Source organism: Solanum tuberosum, unplaced genomic scaffold (assembly GCF_000226075.1).
Source record: "Solanum tuberosum cultivar DM 1-3 516 R44 unplaced genomic scaffold, SolTub_3.0 scf00367, whole genome shotgun sequence".
In the NCBI taxonomy this organism is placed as follows: Eukaryota; Viridiplantae; Streptophyta; class Magnoliopsida; order Solanales; family Solanaceae; genus Solanum; species Solanum tuberosum.
This window is the reverse complement of record NW_006239293.1, coordinates 45,443-59,950: the sequence shown is the minus strand read 5'-3', so window position 1 is coordinate 59,950 and position 14,508 is coordinate 45,443. Positions and strand designations below refer to the sequence as shown.

Below are 14,508 nucleotides of genomic sequence, written 5' to 3'. Positions count from 1 at the left end.
ATTTAGGAAGATTTATTCCTTACACTTAATTACATAATTTGAAAAAAGTTTTTTAACACTAACTTTTGAATACTATATAAACACATACAACATAACATATGTTCTACATCTCTCTCTTTCCATAAAATAGATAGAGTAAAAATAATCAGGCAACCAAGGCCTAGATATGAATCGAAGCCAATTTTGTAATTTCAAATGTCAATATTACTGCCAATTTTGTAATTTCAAGTGTTAATATAGCTACTATTTGATACTCCTTTGATCCTGTTAGATCATCAGCACACTCATTTACCATTCAAGACGTAAAAACACTAACAATGTGGGCATGAAATTATCGAACATTTGTTGAATGTTACATTTATACCATGGTAAGAAGGTTGATCGGAGAGGTTTTCTGTTGTGATGACATTCGGAAGAGTTAAATGCGGTTGAGCATGACTAAGTGATCAATGGGTTCTCACGAAAATCAAAACACTTGTAAATATTGTATACTGAGGTCACAATATAATTTGATATATTTTGTATATGAAGATTCTGCTGAAAATTGTGTAAAGGTAAAATTTTGAATTAATGAAATCAATATTTAATTTTGTGATGTCACTCTGTATATTTACGATAACGAAATTACTTAACATAGCCTGTCTCCAATTACAATAAAGGAATTACTCAATCTAGCAATCGAAATGACTTAAGAACATGTACCAATGATATCATCTCTATAATATATTAGGTGAGATATATTTAATTACATGTTCTTACCTCATTTTTAAAAAATCTGCATGTTCCTAGTAAAAAAATATTTTTTTATCTTACTAATAAATACGATATTCATGCATTTTTACTGCAAAAACAACTCATTCTATAGTAATTCATGTCCATCACTAACAAGAATTTGCATATTATTCTTTCATGATTATTATTTAATGCATACTATATTATACAAGATATATAGGTTGCAACGCGTGTGATAACGTATTTTTCCAACTCAACATTATCAAATGTCACATAAGTTCAGTCAATAGTCAGAGAGATTTAAAATATTGTGTTCTAATGAGTTTAGGGGTTTAGTTGACAAATTGATAAGTAGGGAGGTCCAACTTACAAACGGAGCCAAGTATAGGGTTCTCCCAGGTCATTTTGCATATATAAAAACACACTACCCAAGATAATGACAATTAACTCTTCGAAAGTAAGTTTTTCACGTAAAAGTTCTTGAAATGTACAACATTAACAAGAATTTGCATATTATTCTTTCATGATTATTATTTAATGCATACTATATTATACAAGTCAATATATACGTTGCAACGCGTGTGATAACGTATTTTTCCAACTCAACATTATCAAATGTCACATAAGTAGATTTAAAATATTGTGTTCTAATGAGTTTAGGGGTTTAGTTGACAAATTGATAAGTAGGAAGGTCCAACTTAAAAACGGAGTCAAGTACAGAGCTCTCTCAGGTCATTCTGCATGTATGAAAACACACTACCCAAGATAATGATAATTAACTCTTCGAAAGTAAGTTCTTCACGTAAAAGTTCTTGAAATGTACAACATTTTCTTCCATTCATATATTATAAGTACTTGAAACAATAATGAAGCATCTTTATTACACGTTATTATAAAGTGTTGCATAATGTCACACGAAAATGTAAAGAAGACATCATATGAAGCTCTAAGAACTTCACTTATTCAGTACAGTTCAACCATCAAACACTTAGCTTTGGGCGAAAATCAGAATCCACAACTAGTCTTGTAAATTCATCGGTGCAAGCCATTCGAATACGCTCTGGAGTGGCTGGATTATCAAGAGGGAACCAGTCGTTGTAACCAGCTTCCATCCTCGCAGATTTTATGGCATTCTTGATGGCGAAAAAGACAGATGATGCAAGAAAGAAGGGTGGTTCCCCTACTGCTTTAGAAAAATGGATAGCCTTGGAGTTTGGGGCATTCTGTTGGCAAATGTCAAGCAGATTGTTAATGGTGAAGTCAAGATATGGTGTGCAGATGCATATGGACTTCCAAATAGAAATAGGAATTATATCATTGAAAAGCCGAAAATTTATTCAAGAATAAAGAAACAACAATATAGTAGTTCAAGTACAACTGTACTAGGATAATAAGCAGTTAAAGAAATGGTGCATAGCAGCTCATTGATTGGAGATAGCAGTGAAACTTACTTTCAAAAGAGAGACATTAAATTTGGAAGGAACATCATTCAAAGTTGGAATCTTGTAACTTCCAGGTCCAGATGTGAATAAGTATCCAGGTGAAATCCACTTGTGTGCTTTATCGCCCCATTTCAGCTCTTCTAATGCAAACCATCCCAGACCCTGTAGAAAACCTCCTTCTACCTGCATCAAGTGTATAAGGAGTATGCACGAATGTTAGCAAAACTCCATTTCAGATTGAAAGATATGCAAAGATCCTGTGAGATAGTGGTTCTAGTTCTATCTAAATATAGACAAAACTGCAAGTCCGCAAAAGAGGGAGGTAATGGCGTTCTACAAAATGTATCCAAGTCATCTTTGTAGATATCAATACATTAGGAGAAAAGAAGAATAAAATGCAGATCTGATAATCCCTGTCAAGCTCAGTACAAACAAATGGAGACCTTCTCTAATTCCAGGAAAGGGAGGTAGGCTTTAGAAATCGGATCTCTGTTCTTTTTTCTTGTTTACCATTCAAAATGGAGATTACTCCTACATTACCCACACGTTGATAGATCTGAAAAAAGCCACAACTTGCAGCTTCTATCATCAATCACTTCAGCATTTACTAATCGATGGTATACTTTTAAATTCATATAGTTAAATTATTTCATCAAGCAGACCAGTTAAACAAATGACAAAAATCAAAATGTATGCATAAACTGTACAGAGAGAACAACAATGACCTGTCCAACATCAATCGCTGGATTGAGGGAGAACCCAACATCTACGAGAAGATCTGCTCGCCTAGTATGGAAATCGCCTGTCAATGTGTCGATTTCAACTTCGGAAAATGAAGCACCACTGGTGTAGTACCTAAATACATTGCCTTTTCCAGATTTCCAATCAAAGCCAATATCAGGTGTAACGAAGAACCCATGAGCAGAAAGGTCTATCCTCTCCATGTAGCACGCACTAACAAGCTGATAGTTAATCAAAGACAAGACATGTGGTTAGTGGTCAATGTTCCTTTTTATCATCATGATTCATGACAGAGCTGTAGAAGAAGGCAGTGCAAATTTCAGAGTCAACTTTTGAGGTAAAAACACAATTTAAGTCAGATAAATAAAGAATTATGTTCTGATGATGAAGGGGAGATATAAAAAATATGCATAATAATCCATTGGGGCTTGGTAATAGTATACAGTGTAATTACACAAGAACATGGCATATAAAGAAATTTTACTATTTGCGCCAGAAGCTTTATTGGAAAATGAAATATACCAGAAAATCCTTATGCTCCATTACCAAAAATCTTTCATGGTATAGAATTGGGAATTCCTAGTTTGTCCTCTTTTTCAAGAAATTTCAATTTGAGTTCCTGATAGAGAAATGGATTACTTTGGACTGTTCATCCTTGAGCTGAGGGTCTATCGGATTTGGACTCTCTACCTCAAGGTAGTACACTCTACCCCTCCCCAAACCCCACTATGGGACTACACTGGGTATGTTGTTGTAGTATAGAGCAATGGATTTTGGGCCTAACTCAACCCCAAAAGTTAGCTCATGAGATGAGGATTGTCCAAGACCATACAAAGAGACCAATTTTTCCTCATCCCACCAAAGTGGAACTCAACAGTTCCCAAGAAAATAATGGGATATACTCTATCTTTTTAATTCTTTACTGCCTACTAAACTAAAACTTTAAGCAACTAAACAGCAAGACTGCTGGCATTACTAAAGCTAATTAAATTGCTCGCGCTCCAGATGTCTAGCCCTGGGCATGCGGAGGTGTGAAGAGTCCCATATCGATAATGGGAAGGGAATTTAGACTCTTGCATGGTCTTGGGCAATCCTCAACTCTTGAGATAAGCTAGGCCCAAGGTCCAGTTATTTAACAGTTGGCAAAGGCACATCTTAACGTTTTTGAGTTTTTGCAAGTCAGAAGGGGGATGTCACATCTTTGCATCCACTGCTTAAGAAGTGTTACGCTGTGAACTGCCGATAAGGAGGTTACGGTATCTGTGTCAAGAAACCAGGAGGAGACATTGTAGGTAGGGACAATTAAATAATTTGAAGGTGAACGGAAGGTGTGTTAGGGCATATGCATATATCGCTCTCTATCTGAAAGATGATGTCAGATTACGTCTTAAACATAGGAAGATCAAGCAAAATGGAGAAAAAGAAGACTAGGAAACAGAAACTAAACAGACAATATAATAAGGTTGATCACAAGCCACAACTGATTTGACAACAGCTTCCATGTTTTCTCTTTAATTTAATATTATTTATTGTACCTATTAGGCCATTAAATTAAAGAGATTTGCAAGAAATTCATATTTATAATTTCCTCTGATCCTTGTCCAAGAATAAGTCATCAACATATTTTCAATGACAGACAGAGAAATAAACCGGAATAGAAATGAAATAACATAAACTCAAAATTGAAAAGATCATTTAAAATCCAGGACAAAAGGAGAACCTCTGCAAAAGAGCTGAAGTTATTCTTGGATGCAATAGGTTCCATCCGTGCTTTTAGTTGCTCACATGCATCCAGTACTGCAGCTCCATACAGGTCAGAACTTACAGAAGCAGCTGTTGCTGAGGCATTTGGAACCTGGATTGGCGAAAAAGCCGATGAGACAAGAAATAATTTTCATAAAGCGAATAACAAAAATGGCATGCATGATGCAACACAAGGATTTGAATAAAATTTGATGTGCTATGAAGAATTTCCCGCCCCTCTTCCTATCCAAGGAACAAAGCATCTTTGATCCAAGGAAGATCAATTTTGCCTTCTCTGAAGATAGTTATTATATATATACTTTAAAATTTTCAGGTTGCCAGTAAAGGCAGTGGCAAAGCTCAATATCTACAGAAACTGAAAAAAATTTAGAATATGTTCAAGTTCTTAATATCGGTTATTCAACTTCTTGTTTAGTTCATTATCTCTCATCGCCATCTAGCACATTCCTAGCTCTTTCTCTCATCACAGCATAATTTTAGAATCAAAATAATAAGTGTTAAGTCACATGATTCCCAGTTTCTTCACCAATAGAAAATTAGAAGCTTCAAACGATGATATACTGTTATTTGTCTCACACCCAATACCTTGTCAGTACTTGTCTCTGAAATGAACACTGCATTTAGAGGGATATTAAAGGAAGATGCAGCAATCTGGGCAAGCTTTGTATGCAAACCTTGGCCCATCTCCACACCCCCATGAGTGACTAACACAGTTCCATCTGTGTAAACTTGAACAAGAGCACCTGCCTGTAGTGAATCAGTCAGTGAATAACCAACCAACATAGATATTTGGGATTATACTTTATCATAAAATAAATATATGAAAAACTCAGCATCGAACAAAGTAGTGTTTACGAAGAACCGGAGACAATAGCTTGGGTTGGTCAGCAAACCTTTGCTGAAAGCAGTGTGCAGATAAAATAAAGGCAATATAATTGATATCCTCATTTACACAAAAGAACAGGGACCTATGTGGGAACTCTAGGTTGTACAGCAAAGACACCAACTTACCTGGTTAACAAACTTTGTTGTGAAAGATATCCCAAGGTTGGTTGGCACCATGGCAATACCTCGCTTTTTCCATCGATTATGTCGATTGAAATTTTCAACTTCTTTTTGAGCATTAATGAAGTCACAAGAAGATTTCAATTCATTCCAGACTCTCCCCAAGGTGCAGTCTTCAACTTTCTGACCATAATATAAGATTGATCCTTTACTGACAAAATTCATTTCCTGGTGAAAAAGAGAAACAATTTATATATATGACCTGTGAGACTAAAGAAAGCAAGGGACAATGAAGCAGCTGACATGCATCTCATAGGAAGAAAGACTAGTTAGAAAATCATCCGAAGCCACATGCATACCCTTATTTCTTCAGGGATTTTGTTAACTTCCATGCCAATCCTCTCTATCCAATTCTCAACCATTAACATAACCTGTGGGGCCCCGAATCCTCTAAAAGCTGTATTACTAGGAAGATTAGTGAAGCAGACATTTCCATAAACCCTCATATTTGGTATGTCATACGCATTGTTCCCTTGGAGCATAGCACCTTCAAGTACAGTAAGTGATAGATCTAGAGAATTTCCACCATTATTGTAGATACTAAGATCAAAGGCAAGCACCTTCCCCTCATTTGTAAAACCAACCTAAAAATAAGAAAAGAGTAGTCAAATTATTCATCCAATCCAAAAAAAAATGCTACTTCCTCCGTTTCATTTTATGTGAACCAGTTTGACTGTGCACGGAGTTTAAGAAAGACAAACTTTTGAAACTAGTGGACTGAAACACGCCATGACATATGCATGGCTATAAAATCATGTCATTGAGGGTAAAATGAGAAGTTTAAAGTTAAATTATTTCCAAATAATGCCTAAAGAACTCTCATCTGTTTATGTTGCTCAACAGTTCAATGTCTTTCGGTAAATTGGAAGGAATACATATTCGTCCATCACAACATATATGACACACTTACCATTTTGACACCCTCAAATAACAAAAAATTGTTCACCAGATACTAGTACACAAATTCAAATTTAAACTACAATATCATGTGTTTCCCAGAAACTCTTGAGAATAAATACCGCAGATGTGAATGAGTTGAACAAGCTTTCCCATGCCATACAAATGTCGCATGGAATGGGTCTAGCTGTGTATAACATGATCACAAACTCATCTACTTACCTTGTACTTTCCGAAAAAGCTATGCCGCTGCCCAGTTATCTTCATGTCTATATCCCTATCCAGAATGAGTTTCACTGGACGATCCAACAGGTATGATGGAACAGCAACTGCAGCAGCAAGGAAAGCAGATCTACTCTCCTTGCCTCCAAATCCACCACCTATCCTTTTAGTCTTGCAAACCACTTTTGACATCGGAAGACCAAGAACGTGAGAAACATACTCCTGGTGCTTCTGAGGAGCCTGCAAAATAGACAATGATTCTGTCACCAAATTTTCAGCAGAGATATTAAATTACAGGGATGTAGCATTTTAAGCGGTTTCAACCTAATTCATATGTCGAACCAAACCAGGCTTACAGCATAATAATGATCTGTAGAATTCTAAACAAACTTAAGGAACTAACTAAGATTGAAGTCAAAGAGCACACTCATGACTATTTCTAATCTGACAATGCCAAACTTAGATAATTATAATCGATCACACATATATCATGCGAGTGTGAGAAGCAAAATTATGCAGAGCAAAATGATGAACTTTAGCAGGGAGCTATGCTATTTATAGTTAAAGATAGGTTTTGCATGATTTTTTACTTTGCGTAAAAAGGTAAAGAGTAGCAGTACAGAATAAGCATTTTAAGATGCATATCATGGTAAAATGTGTGCCATTGCCATTTGGGACTTTCAAGAATACAAAAATATGCAGTGTCTATTCTTGTGTTTTCTAACATACATTAACATCTAGTGCTCTTTGGAAATAAGAGCAATTTATTAACTGAAATTGACTTCCATGACAGGATTGAAGCTTTATGGAGAAGAAATGGCTATCAATTCAATGGCCGATGGATAGCAATTACACTTATTACCGCCTTTTTAAAGGGATTATTAAAAATTACATGTAACCAAGCAAACAACAGATGTTATGGGGAAAAGATAAACGAAGAACCCAACACCACAATTGATGTCCTATAAACCAAAATATACTATTTCTGTTGAAGTACCTGGGTAGATGAGAGCATGTGCACCTCATTCCCACTATCCACTGTCCATATTAAAGTGCCCTGAGGCTCCAATAAAAATGTTACCTGACCACCTACCCTAACTTCTCCTTCTATAATATGGTCACATTGACCTGATTGAAAACACTGTTCAACATCACCCATATTCAGACGCCTTTCCGCGTTAGGATGATAACTGTTAGCCTGTATAGCATCCTCTATTGATAAAACTGCAGGTAGCTCTTCATACTCAACTTGAACTTTTCTAGCAGCAAGTTTTGCATTTTCATGTGTGTCAGCTACAACAACTCCGATAACCTACAAAATAATAGTATTCACCCAGAAAATAATAGGCCCAAGGTCCATTTCTTTAACATGAATATTAATCTATATTAGGGTATAGATATATTTAATCATGGAAACAACATCTCAAAGCATGGTGTCACACCTGACCCACACAAGTGACAAACTCCGTGGCAAAAACTTCTTCATCAGCAACAATTGCTCCAATTTTGTTGTTACTAGGTACGTCTTTAGCCAAAAATATTCCAGCAAATCCAGGAGAGGACTTGGCACCCGAATCGTCTATTGAAAGTATACGAGCATGAGGTTTTTCGCTCAATACCAAAGAAGCATGCAAACAATTGGGTGGCGTTGGCCCATCATCAAGATATTCTGCTTCTCCAGATACCTGAAAATGGTCACGTTTTCCAGCAAAAATATTAAGTGGTGATTTGGGACAAACATAGCAGATGAAGGACAACTATTTTATCAGAATGTCAGTTCCAGAATAGACAAACAATTTCAAAGTTCGTACACTATAGACATCACGATTATAGTAAAAGTTTCTTCCCAGAAGAAAGAGTTATACCAAAGCAAAGTTAGAAGCAACAAACGGACCCAAAGTTGTTGGTAATTATTAATAAAGTAATACAAAAATCCATTTACTTATTGGATCCACGAATATTAAAGTGCACCAATGGTGTTTATCGATAGAAATATGCTCCTACACAAGCCAGAAAACAAATAAGATGGGAAAAAGCTAAAACGTGAAACCACTACCCCAAACGCTAAATGTCTTAGTAGGCATTTTGCCATAGATTCCAAATATTTTTCATTTTTTTGGAATTTATGGAGTTGGGGTTGGAGTTGTGTTTGATTATACTTTTTGTAAAGAATAGTTAGTCTAATGTTCATGCTAAATGTACTTAAATACAATACCCTAATGTTCATGCTAAATGTACTTAAATTCAACATCAATAGTGAAAAGTGAGTTAAAAATAGGTTATAAGTTCTTTTATCAAGTTATGAACATTGTTACCTGAAGCCTTGATGAAAGATGAGCCTCAGGGGAACCCACAGAATTACCCTGCTTCTTAATCTCAAAATCCTGAACTGAACCAACGTATGGTCGAAGAGGTGAATCTACAGCTGAAATATGTGAAGCTGGAACTTTCTCAATAAATGATGGTTGTCCATCCATTTGATGACAAACCCACAAGAAAAATTTGAAGAAGAAACTAAACGTTAATGATTTTCGGAATTCAACCATCCCACCCGGTGCATCTTCCTTCAGCACAATTTCCTCCCCTAAAATTTTCAAAGCACCATGCAACAGCTCCTTGTTCCAATTTTTCCCGACTAAAAAATGACTAGTTTTTGATGCAGCAAATGAAAATGGAGCGACCCCACCATACACAATCAAAGCATCTGAAACTACCCATTTCCGGTGCTTCTCTTCAAGGCAGACACGCATGCCAGCATTCACGATGGCAAAATCATCATCTCTTCTATGAGATTGCTTAAATTCTTTCACAAATTCAAATGGCCTGTTCCAAGGCAATGATACTGACAGTAAAATTTCACTACTTCTGAGATCCACTTTAGAATCGCCCTTGAAGAAATTTTTAGCCAAACATGTTCTGACATTTCCTTCGCAGTCCATTATACAAAACTTTGCTCCTGCTGCTATCCAAAGAGGGTTCAAATCCGATATTGGACTTGCAGTGCAGATATTCCCGCCAACCGATGCAACGTTCCGTATTTGTGTTCCACCAAACCACTTTTATCTGGTCAATGAGAGCTCGACATGATGATGTTTCATACTCAGGACGCTCATCTCTTACCTTCTTTAATACATCCACGAGCAGTGACAATTTCACTGCAGCACCTATTTCTAAGCTGCAATCCTCAACTCGTATATGGTTAAGTTCAGGAACATGTGCAACAGATATTAATACAGGACAGTGAATTCTTTTAAGCCTGACTTCAATTCCCACCTCTGTATTTCCAACAACTAACTTGGCATTTGGAAATCTTGCTTTTAGATCCAACACATGTTGAAGTTTTAAAGGCCTGTGCCACTTTAGTCCATTTGATCCACTCAAACTTAAATAAGTCAATTTCCTTAATAAAAGTTCAGGAGGGAAAATAAGTTCTTTGCTGGTGTATGTGGTTCCATCAGTCTCATTGTGAAATGGCTTCCAGCCACAGCAATTGCTTAAATTTTTCTCGATCCTTTCTTCTTCACTACTTCCAGCCTGCGGCCCACATGAACAAGGCTTACCCGTTGAAGGACAGATAAACTCACCAGTGCTAATGCCTTGTAAAGATGTTTTGGTGTACAACGCATTGTTAGTTTTTGCGAATACTCGAAATGCATCAATAATTGGCCTATAACCAGTACATCGACATAAATTTCCTGCAAGGTTTTCTTCAATTTGCTCTTCTGTAGGCGGTTCTATAGATGATCGTAGCAATGCATACATGGACATCACGAAACCAGGAGTACAGAATCCACATTGTGAGCCATGCAAGCGAGCCAATGATTCCTTTAGGATGTAGTGGACATAGCAGGAGAGTCAGAATAAATGTTGCATAAGGAAATATTTCCATCGAGTTAGATTTCTCACATGGTCACTCAAGTAATAGTTATTTCAGAAAGTCACTTTCTTTGTTGAAAAAATTGTAATCAAGAAGAAAAGTGATTTTCTGAGATAATAACAACTATTAGTTGAGTGACCATATGAGAAATCAACCCTATTTCCATCAATAAATTATGTAGAAAAACCATGTGAAGAAAAACAGGGGACATATGAAACCAACTGTTACCTGAATTGGATGCAATCCAACTTTGTTGCTCCCGATTCCCTCCACTGTGATGACATGCATCCCTTCCACAGAATATAGAGGAGCCAAGCATGCATTTATTGCATGGTGCCTATAGAGAAATTATAACATGAGAAACCAAATATGATTTATGTAAAATTTAGTGTTGGTCATACACTAACTCAATTGAAGAGATGTACCCCAGGCCAACCAAATCAAGTAGACTTTATGTTTACCAAATTATGAACAATATGAGTATTACATTATGCTTTTTATCTCTTCACTATCCATGTTCTCCATTAGTTTCTCTTACTACGTCTAACTACATTCGCTGCAGACTCATATTCCACATCCTAAGAGAACTTCTTGCAAAGTAAGAAAAGGTATTAAAATTAGCACCTAAGGATGTGGCCTAGTGGTCAATAAAGTGGGTTAAAAACCATGAGATCTAAAGTTTGAAATCCCAATGTTGACCAAAAAAAAAGCTAGATGATTTCTTCTCATCTATTCAAGTCTTGGTAGACAAAGTTACCCGATACCTGTGTTGGTGGAAGGTAGCGGGAACCCCGTTAAATTAGTTGATGCACACGCAAATTGGCCATGACACCAAGGATATACGAAAATGGTATCAAAGTCCAATGTACTAACAATATTACAACAAGCTCGTGTTCCTGGATACAAGAATGAAGACATCTTGCACATAATTTGTCATTTCAAGTTATGGTAGTAGGTCTCTTTTTATTGGTGGTGGGTGTTTTCTTAAGGGAAGGGGGTTTATATACCAGCCCCAAACCTTCAATAGTATTAATGAGAAACAAGAAAGTGTATTCATTTTTCAAGAAAGCAGTTGCAGAAATCATTGCTACCCATTTAGTCATGCATACACCCACGCCCAAGCACAAAAGGGACAACACAGACTTAAAAGAGACATAGATAGAAAGAAACTCACACGCATTTCTTCGAATTCTGATCAAAATAAGAAACCATGACAGTGCATGCCCCACAGCCACCTTGACCACAGCCTAGCTTGGTACCTGTCAGGCCTATCTCTGTACGGCCAAAGAAAGAGCAACTTCAGAGAAACCACCAGAATGGAACAGAGAGAGATCATAGAAATCCAGATCAACTATCTGAACAGAAATAGAAACTACAAATTCCTGAAGAGGCTGGCAGAAAATATAGGCTAAGAGGTGTAGTGAGTTCCGACGACAAGGAAAAAACATATCCATTCAAAATTATGGATCCAACAACTCGAAAATGGACACACAGTGTATAAGTGCGGGTTGTTTAACTTACTATTACTAAAGGGAAAATACAAATACATTGATAGCTAAACCAGCAAGCCACAAACACTAAAGAACATGGAGATAGAATTATATAGATAATATTTGATTCTAATAGATAGAAAAGTGGGAAAAGGAAGAAAATGGTTATTCAAATTTTGAAATATATGTATTAAACGATAAAGAAGGTCATAAGATTAGAGCAGAAGCAATTTATGAAGTCAAAAGTAAAACTACAGAAAATTTAATTAATTACACATGCACTGAGATGAATGCGTCAATTTTTATGAAATTATAAAGAGAGTGAGAGAGATGAGAGAAGAATAAAAACCGAACATTTGAACAAGAGAGGACACTGCAGCAAAGAAATGAGCATCAAAAGAAATTATAAACACTAGAACCATGAAGATTTACTAAAGCCGCATCTACATATCAGATATCATTGACATCTATAGATGCATGTAATGGGACATTCAACTATGCTCAAATCAAGAAGCTACAAGGACTTCTTTGTTAGAAAGTGGTTTGGACATTTAAACACAGATCAGGTAATATATGTACACTATTGATCTGAAACATAACCTCATGCTTTTCGGTAAAGATGAAGATTTAATTGGAAAACAAAACAGCATGTTTTTGTTTCCTTTGTTTTTTTAAACCAAGAAATCCCCGAGGGTCTGCGGCACACAGTTCGAAACTCAGAATAGGCCTGCCACTTAACTTCTTTTTTCCTTATATTCCATAGCTATGCGTGAGTGGAACTTTGCACCCCTAACCATGCATATTTTAAGAACCAGCTGCAGAAAGCTAGATTACAAAAGCTGCATTACAGTGATGCAGAGGATTGCAGTTCCAAAACGAATTCTCTCCAAAGGTTAGATTGTACAGAAGAGAGTGATTTCCACTCAGTTCATGAATATTTCCTATCTATAATGATATTTTTTTTTTTTTTTATTTTTCGCCCCCAAGGCCTAGCTCAAGTGGCAAAAGGTGGAGGATTTGTGGCTTAGGTCACAGGTTCAAGCCCCACACCATGCAAAGCGAAGCCCGGTATTTAAGTGGAGAAGGGTAGAGGGGCGGGCCCATTATCCACCGAGTTTAGAAGGCTGTGATTGATCCAAAGGGTGGGTCACAGACGGATTTCTCGGTTATCAAAAAAAAAAAAATAATGATATTTTTTCATTAAATTATTTCTCTATTTGCAGCATTAAACTATGTCTTTAGTTCTGTCAAGCAAACTTAAAATTCCTTCTAGGCCAGTGAAGTGACAGAATATCCAGAAACCTGAAAATATACTATATGAATAGTTGCAGATTAAAGATAGCTGAATCCTTTAAGGAGTTAGATTTACACTTTAGCACAAATCTCCCAAATGAACATGTTCATTAGAGTCAAATAAATACAGGAACTCATAGCTACCCACTTGAACTTGACATAAGCCAGGTAAATCCTTTGACAAAAAAATTTATACTATTAAAAAAAGAATGTTTACTTCTTTATATTTTGAATACGATAGTAAGAATCCTGGCTCCGCCGCTACTCAGCTCCACAAGAGTTGAATGCCTGAATAGTAACATAATGTATTGTATTTATAAATTGCTCACCTAAGATCTTCCAATTTATTGATTGATTACATGGTATCAGAAAAGGGCTTCATCTTGTTTTGGATCTGTTACGAAAGAGGTCATTCTGTGTCACCGCAACCATAGGAGGAGGCGGAGTAACTTTTCCGGCCGAACCAGTTTTCTCCGGCGCGCCACCCGTCCAGTTCGCGTGTCCATCACGAGCCGGCGCGTGTTCCAACTGAATTATTTAGGCCTTCATTCCCGGCGTGTGCTCGTCATTCCGGCTTATATTTTATTTTATTTTATTTTATTTTTATTTTTATTTATTTGAAAATTAATGTATTAACTTTTTATTTTTAACTTTTCAGGTGATAAATTATTTATATTCAAAATAAAAAGGCTATACTTTTTAATTGTTATATAAAATAAAATCAAACAAACAAATTCAAAAAAAAAACTATATTTTTTAAATTGTTATATAAAATTAAAATCAAATGAATAAATTAAAATAGAAAGTACTAATTTATATATATGATTGTTCGGTGCTTTCTCTCATTTTTACTAATTAGAATTAGATACTAAATTTTCTTTATTTTGAATTGAAGATTAGTTCTCATATTGCTTAAGTCAATTTATATTTTATTCTGATTATATTTGTTGATGATGAGTTTTTGTGTTGTTTAAAATTATATATA

General features: G+C 35.9%; 1 pseudogene; it reads right to left on the bottom strand.

The window, feature by feature from the left end:
* Window positions 1-1,541: 1,541 nt before the first annotated feature.
* The window catches only part of LOC102595612 (xanthine dehydrogenase 1-like), a 24,073-nt pseudogene continuing 11,106 nt past the window's right edge, over window positions 1,542-14,508 (bottom strand).